Below are 7,890 nucleotides of genomic sequence, written 5' to 3'. Positions count from 1 at the left end.
GACACTACTGCAATCAATGCACTCCTTGAGATAACATTGTATTTCGAGAGATGCCCACTCTCTGCATCAGCTGAAAACATTCGAGAGCATATGTGATTGCATCTGGAAGAGAGTAGGGGCGTAGGCTATCATAAGCTGGTAGTTGTAGGTGAGACATTGAGGGAGACGGCCTAGCCACTTGTCCTAAAAGCTCGAGTCGATCTACTCGATGGCCTTTGATTGCTGTTGCTCATATGTGAGTGCGTCTAGAGAGATATCCTTGCTTCGTCCAGTGAAAAATGACCAGAGCTCCTTGGCCTTGCCCACGTTGGGCATATCCTGCAGTCACTGCATTTCAAGAAACATCTCAGACATAAATCTCTTGTTAGGTGCAACGGAATGATTGTTTGCACTTTTCTCAAGATGGGTGCTCCGAACTGTGCTCAAGATTCCTTTTGTTTTTATGGAAGGTAGAGTCTTCCGTTATTAATGAGAAAATGCTATGATCACAAACAAAGTGAATGGACACTGTGCGTGCAAGTGAATGAGACTGAGAGATAGAGAGAAGAGAGATACAACACCAGAGACGTTGTAACACCCTCCTCCGAAGGCCCCACTCTCGTCGGCGAGAGTGGTCTACTTTTTGATTGAACAAAGTGGTACAATGCGTATGCAATGGACTGATGCAACCTGGGACCTGCCGATGACGACGACAGTGATGATGATGACGAGTTTAGGGCTGAAATTTGTGGTCTTCTAACAGGTGAAATTCTACAAATCTTTGGGCTGTTTTGGGTGGCTGAAAATGACTGTTTTGCTGCGTTTTTATGGCTGAAAATGGGGGTTCTCTCCAATGATTCAAGGGGTTGATCTGGTACTGTGTCTAATGCTGAAAACGCTACTGCAAGTGCTTTATCAACGGCTGATCTGGGGTAATCCCTTCATGGGTGAGAGAGAAGGGAGTAGCGATGGCTGATCTGGCTCCATAGCAGAGAAAACGTAGTCTGAGAGGTGAAAACGGTGATGTTTGTAGAAATCACAGCCACCAAGGGAGAGCGATCTCAGTTTTGAGAGAGTTTTTCGTGACAGAAGCAATCAGCAGGGGATCGTCGGCTTGGGAGAAGAACCTCAACGTCTGATACCATGTGAGAGTAGGCAGCGAAAGCGAAAGCGAAAGCGCTTCCAACAACAGCATATAGCTCAGGTTGATTCCTTTCCAGGAATACATCCAGGTATGCTTCATTTTGTCCACATCTGACATATGGTTATAAGCTCGTGTTGCATTCGACCACAAACCATCAAATCTCTCATGTAGCTTACTCTTGCATTGAATTTTTTATTGAGCGTGTTTCTCTTTTAGTTTTGCTACCTGATCTTGCAGTTGATTCATAACCTTTTGAAGCATCTGTAGCATTTTTGTTTGTTGTAGTCCACTCCATTCATGGCTGCTTCGACCTCGTCTGTAGATTCTTGATCTATTAATATTTTTACTTGCATTGATGTTACATGCAGATACGATGTTTGTGTTAGTTTGACATATGGTTTGTTTTAAATATACACATACGATGAGTGACCAGGGTCATAGAGTGAAGTTGACGTTCATCAAGACTTTTCTACGTACCACTGGACTATCAGGAGAGGCTTTGACGGAGGCTATCTCAGATTATATGGAGATGGATGACGCCAGTTTAGACAGCTCCATTGTGTTTCTTGGGAGATTCAGTTTGCCCGTACGTCCTGGAGAGGGTATATTTTTCCAGCCACACGCAGGAGTGGAGACTTCCTCTCATGCAGATCAGACCATAGCACATCGGTAATCTTCTCGATTGATAAAGTAGTAATTTCATTCTTTTTTTTAATATAGAAATCTTAATATATGTATTCCCTTGATGTCTTTGTTTGCTTAGGACTCCTATTCTAGGTACATCACATCATGAGAGTCAGCGGCTTACTCCTAATGTACCTCCTAGTACTCAGTTTCAAAAGCTAGTGGCCGTCAGTCTCGGAGGTATATCTATTATGGTGATTATGAATTAAATATCAAGTAGTTTTTAAGAACTCTCATCTAATCTGTCATATGTTTATATTGCATGTAGGCATCACCGGCAGAGTAGCACGCCACCAGACCGATCGACTCGTGAGACACTGCCTCAGCCGCCAGCTCCCCCATCAGTGCCTCCACCTCCACCAATGCACACGTGCATTGGCAGCTTGGGTGTCGCATGCGACATCTTGCCTGACGGGGCTATCCTCCAGCTCAGAGCCGGAATTGCCCTCAAATGTTGGATGGGAGACCTCTGCTCGTCTTATCTAAAGCAGGTTCATATACCATGGGATTAAGTATTAATTAACATAGAAAATATAAATTTTAGTTTGTTAGTTGAATTACTAATCGGCTTTATTTTGCACTGTAGTGATCAGCATGAGGATGACAAGAAATATGTTATCAACACACTAGAGACGGAGTATGGGACAGGATGGAGTCCCAAGTGGATGGTCAAGAAAATGTGCAAACTCATGGGTCATTGACGCGACACAACACGGTAAGTAGAAAGAAAGAAATATTTTTAACATCCACCTCTCTCTCTCTCTCTCTCTCTCTCTCTCTCTCTCTCTCTCGTCTCTTGACTCTCGATCTGTCAAGGTGGAAATCGGTCGGAGCTGCTCTCTGAGTAGGTGTAGCGTATAGTAGAGGCAGGCTATAGGCAACTCTCGCAAGGGTGCACCATGCACTGTTGGGGTGCATGATTTTTCCTCTCTTCTATCATGCTCGCCGCTTGGGACCATATGAGACAAATGAAATTTACGTGGTGTCCAGCCAAATGAGCATCCTCCATGCTTCCAGCTGTCCCATGATTTTCATGTGTTGATGGCACAAGGTCTAGAAAAGGTGCATTCGTTGCAGCAGCCACTCCTCTTAGATCAAAATCTTTATCTTCCCAATGCTCAGGTCCTTAAACTATGGAACCTCCTCCAAAGATGCTGCAAGTGCTTCTTCAGTTCATTTTTCCTCACTTGTTTCACAAGAAAGTCCACAGCTCCCTTTGACAAACATTTGAAAATGGAATTCATGGAGTCATGAGAGGACATCATGATAACCGGAATGTTCTTGAGGGCCCCATGGTTCATAATTCACCCCAATAGACCTATGCCTGATAAACAGGGCATCAAGACCTCTATCTGAACAAGATCAACTTGGTTTTTTTGGTCCATCAAAAGCTCCCATGCTATTAACCCATTGGAGGCATGTGTAACTTCATAGCTGCAATCGCGTAGGATAGCACCAACTGGATCAAGCTGAATGCATGGAACTGATGCAAGTCTAGGCTATGTCGGCAATGACGAAGGGGATGACGACACCATCCTAAGGGCTAAAATCTGTAATCTCGTATCTGTTGTCCAAAAACGCTATGGGCTGAAATCTACGACTATGTCCAAAAACGTTGATTCTGGGATTGTTTTGTAGGTCTTTGACGCTGAAAATTTGTAGGTTTAGGGCTGAAAACTAAGGTTTCTTGGGGCTGAATGTGCTACTCTTTAGGGGCTCAATCTGCTGGTCTTTCATTGCTGAAAAACGCCATGCTGAAAATTGTCAAAAATGCTAGGTGATGGGTCTACTCTTTAGGAGCTTCTGCTGTCGATGGATATGCATCTACACTAAGTGACTTCATAGCTGCAATTGCATAGGAGAAGTGGCGTGACTGATTTTAATGTTTTAAGGGTCAATCTGTTTTTTCAAGCTTTTGGATATGGCCTCACTGAAGGCATGGTTCAACGTGGATGTTGCCCTCTTATGCTTTGAAAGAGCGATACGACGCGTGAGGGAACGCTTTGCTGGATGGATAGAAGGAAAACCAGGATATGACTGGGATGCGGTGCAAAAGGCTATGTAGACCTCGACTCAGACACTCTCAAGGACGACTGAGAGTTACTACAAGCATGTAGAGGCGATGCGGCTGGAAAGTAGAAGAACAAGAAAAGAGCTCGAGAGAAAGAAAATGCTTATGGATGCCAAGTTCTGTTGGAAAGAGCAAGTGATGACCTGGTTTTTTGAAAAGGTGTCGATGATGCATGCCAAGCTGCGCGAAGAGGAAAAACAAGCAAAAGAAGAGAAGGAGAGGATTCCCCGTGTATGGACGAAGGAGAAGAATGTATGGATGTCCCGTGTGTGGACGAAGGAGAAGAATGCATGAGTGAGGAAGAGTTGACGAAGAAATTGGATGTGATGTTTCTTGGCTATGTTGATGCCCATTATGAGGAAAAACTATTGCATGAAACCGAAAGTAGTGCTAGTCATACCCTGTTTGAAAAGGAGTTGTTGACTTGCGAGCCATACTGAAATGGTGGGTATTGTACCAGTGAAGAAATTGAGGAGGAGCACCAAGTGAACCCTGCGGACTCCTATCCCCCACACGAGAGGGGAGAGATGGAGCATGCGACACGCAGCGACCTAAAATTTGCTACCTTCGAATTTCCTGAGAAGGGGATTATGGAAATCCATGGCAATAAGCCATTCGTATGCGAAGAATAGAGAGGAGATGTGGCGAACCTGGAATGTGGCATTGTGGTCGTGATGCTTGATTGTGAAGTGAAGATAAAGGATGTGAGCCAGTCAGGGTCTCTTGATATGCGTATAACCTACGGTATACCGCTAAGTTGGGGTGTGTGCATGAGGCCGAACCCCTCAACAAATGGTGTTCAGAGTATGGCTGCGAATAGCTTGGACCAGATGGCGGTCGGGAAAACAGGAAGGTCAGCAACAAGCCTACTGGCTTGAAGCACACATGGGAAGGATGATTGTGGGATTACCCGGAAAAGGTGGTCAGCAAGGTGTGACTAGGGTTATGAATTGACAGTGGTGCAAGGTCATTGGGTCACGAAGGAGGTCATGGAGACCCGATTGGGAGTGTCCGTGAAGGGGCCTATTAGACTAGTGTACGCGAGTCATAAGCTAGCTGAGGCAAACCCAGTGGGATTAATCGCCGCGTGCTTATAGTTAGGCGCGTGGTTCGATGATGGGTGTTAACACTAGGTTGGTAACCTAACAGGACATAAAAGTGTCCTTTCAGGGTTTTGAAAAAAACCTCCAAAACCATAGTAGATCCACTCATTTTGTAAAATCCTTTCATGAGGTTATAGTTCAAGGCCTACTACACATGGAAAAAATAAGAAACTTGTAAAATTTCTCATATTTTGGTCACACCAAGCCTCCAAAGTTGATGGACCAGTGCATTTTCATCAAAACAGTAATTTCTTACGTTTTGTTGCATAAAAATAAGATTAGGGATTTTTGTAGGACTTGAGATAAATTCCCTAGTTAACTTCAATGGGTTGGTGATCAGAACATATGATTGCTTCTCACTCACTATTTTTTGTTTTTCCAAAATAAATAGGTACAAACAAGTTGAATTTTTACCATTCTGCAAACCTATCATCAAAGTTTCTATAGCCACGCTCAATACAAATAATATATGCATGTTTTCTTAGTTCGCTATTGTCCTTTATTTTCATAAGGAGCCATGGAGCATGTCAAAAGAATAATACATCTCTTACCAAGGGGAATCTTGGGGACAAAGATGAAGTGCTAAATACAGCAAACATGAAAAAACTGGGTTCAACATTATGAGTTGTAGAATCCCATAGAAACTATTCAATATCTAGCGAAATTTGATCCTTATGACTAGATATGGTTACTACCTACAAAATTCATGTAGTTGTCACAAGAAACTAACAATATTGAAAAAGCTATACTTGATATACTAGAATGTTTAGTTTCCTTCTATAATTGAAAAAATCAACCATCGTTGTATACTATGCAAAATAGGGTATTAGGTGCCCCAAAACTCAAGGAATATTAGCTTTATGTTACAATATGCGACATAGAAAATAAAAAATGCATTTGGATATCATGAAATCCACCAAAAAAATCATAGAAGGGCTAAAATTCGCTAAAAAATAGGATTTGACAATTTTTGTAATTTGGTCATAACTTACAACTTTAATATTTATTTCTCCCTAGAAGCATCAGTACATGTTGAGGACTACTAAAGATAGTTCTCTAGCATTATAGACCTCACAAAAATAAATTCTATAGTGGTATAGTTGCAAAAAGCCAAAAACAGGACCCATTTTTTCACACAGTTTAGGTTGTGAAATGTTGTGCAAGGACAAGGTTAAAGATGGAATTGATATTCCAAAAAAATGTCGAGTTTTTTTCAGCTCATGAGACAACTTTCTAGATAGATAGCACCTCCAAATCCATTTGGAAACTCTTGACATAATTCAAGGAAAATGGTCACTTAACAGGACATAAAAGTGTCCCAGGACATAAAAGTGTCCCATTACCAACCTAGAGTTAAAAAATGCGACTGCCCAAGTCATGTGTGGCAAGCAGGGCTGCTTGGGGTTGTGGATAGTGACCTACTGGAGGTGAAGATATGCATATGGGACCCGGGAGAAGGTTACCCATGCGGGGATGCATTTTTTCACGTAATGACCTGAATGCACGGAGGTGCTGAGCTGATAGCACGCTGGAATATACTTGGCTGATGCGGGATTAAGCCCGAAGAGTTAGAGCCGTTTGCTAGTTCTGAGAGACGGAATGTAGCAAGACGAGTGCTGGCACAAATGCAGGCCACAGATGGCCGTTGGATCCCACCTTGACAAGGCAAGTTGTAGAGGATGCGGAGCAAGTCAGGTGGACTCGACATCATACCAGGAAGCCAAGGACTAGATCGCATAATCGGGGATGTACCACAACTAGGCGGTATTGGGCTGAGTTGGAGGGCCAGCAAACAACTAAGGTGTAGGGTGAGATATGCAGGTACGAGAAGAACAACAATGCTGGGGCAGGTTATGTATGGCCGATGTGTTTCCCCTCGAAGAGACGGGCGAGCCACTGAGTGCGAATACATCACGACTACGCATTGCAAGAGGGCGGGTTCCGATCAGCACCAACCCACCTTTCATTCGGGGAGTTGTGTTGTGCGAGTGATTAGACACATTCTATTATACCTTAACCGGTACTGGCCCGAATGGGGTTATTCAACACCGGGTAGCGGGCTATATGCCAAGCCATTTTAGATGAAATTACTAGCAGGCCTACGGGCGTGGGGTCCCAAAGTAAGTAGTGGGGACACACTGATGATGGTTATGCTACTGGTATGGTTGGCACTTCATGGAGGTTACAGTCAAGGGCGATGCAAAGGGAGGAATTCCAATGGGGAGAATCTTGAGGCGAATTGTCTTTGGAGCTTAGGAGCTTGGTGTGGTCAAGCTTGGTCGAGGAGGCGGTTGCGGCTTCCTTGGTGAGAGGAGCTTTGGGCTAAGTGGAGCTCGATACAGAAGTGCTCAGTGGAGGAGAGATTGACATTCGAGTGCTTGGATGCTATTGTGGCAGAGCTCTTGCATTGGAGCTTGCATTGAGAGGACATTGTATCACGCAGAGTGGAGTAGGAGCAGGTTCAAGACTATGTGCAACTTGTTTTTTGCCATTTTCGGGCCACTTTTTTGCGTAGCTCCGTCATATAAAATCAGATCTACATGATCCAGGAGTCTAGGTCAGGGTTTTGGCACGCTCTAGAAGCGATGGCGATGTCTATTTGCTGAAATTCTGCTTTGAATTACAGCAGGTACAACAATAGGTTTGTTTGTGCCCTTTCGGGTCCCAAACACACTGCTTTTGGTATATCTCACACACACGGAGTATTTTCTATAGCAATCAGCAGATTCATAGGTGTACACAGGTTTTTGGATATGCATTTGTCCAGAGAGCCACTCATGCGAGAGTGAGATATGTTGCCATGGTCTTGGCGTTTTATGTATGCCATATATGGATTTGTGTATTTGTTTATGGCTGAGATTATTTGAGATTTGGCTCAATTTATAGAAGAAACTCTGTTGGATTTTATT

The 7,890-nt window shown here is 43.6% G+C and overlaps 1 pseudogene; it reads left to right on the top strand.

Moving 5' to 3' along the window:
- Positions 1–1,544: 1,544 nt before the first annotated feature.
- LOC147461056 (uncharacterized) lies at positions 1,545–6,881 on the top strand (annotated as a pseudogene).
- Positions 6,882–7,890: the final 1,009 nt, after the last annotated feature.

The sequence above is a fragment of the Adiantum capillus-veneris genome, chromosome 3 (assembly GCF_014529385.1).
Source record: "Adiantum capillus-veneris isolate H3 chromosome 3, ASM1452938v2, whole genome shotgun sequence".
Lineage (NCBI taxonomy): Eukaryota > Viridiplantae > Streptophyta > Polypodiopsida > Polypodiales > Pteridaceae > Adiantum > Adiantum capillus-veneris.
Note: the sequence above shows the minus strand (reverse complement) of the source record. Positions and strands in the feature narration are given on the sequence as shown.